This window comes from Penaeus monodon, chromosome 27 (assembly GCF_015228065.2).
Source record: "Penaeus monodon isolate SGIC_2016 chromosome 27, NSTDA_Pmon_1, whole genome shotgun sequence".
In the NCBI taxonomy this organism is placed as follows: Eukaryota; Metazoa; Arthropoda; class Malacostraca; order Decapoda; family Penaeidae; genus Penaeus; species Penaeus monodon.
Genome location: NC_051412.1, coordinates 39,373,939 through 39,374,211, shown reverse-complemented (window position 1 = coordinate 39,374,211; position 273 = coordinate 39,373,939).

Sequence of the window (273 nt, the reverse complement as noted above, 5' to 3'; positions counted from 1 at the left end):
CACACAGTATATATAAAATACTATATCCAAATGAAAACTATATGATAAAATAAAATCAATCAACCGGACCAACCATGAGCTTCCAGGCTAAGCTTCCTCGCAATATGTTGGTCACGATGCAAGTCACAGCCTTTGAGGTTGTACTGAATCCCTCTTCCACTCGAGGGTTTCTAAGGTCTAACACTAGTCGCACGAGATAGTTGTAGATTGAACACATGGTCTTACACCCGCAGTCACATGTAAGGACCTGTTGCAAAAAGCTGAGGTCCAAAG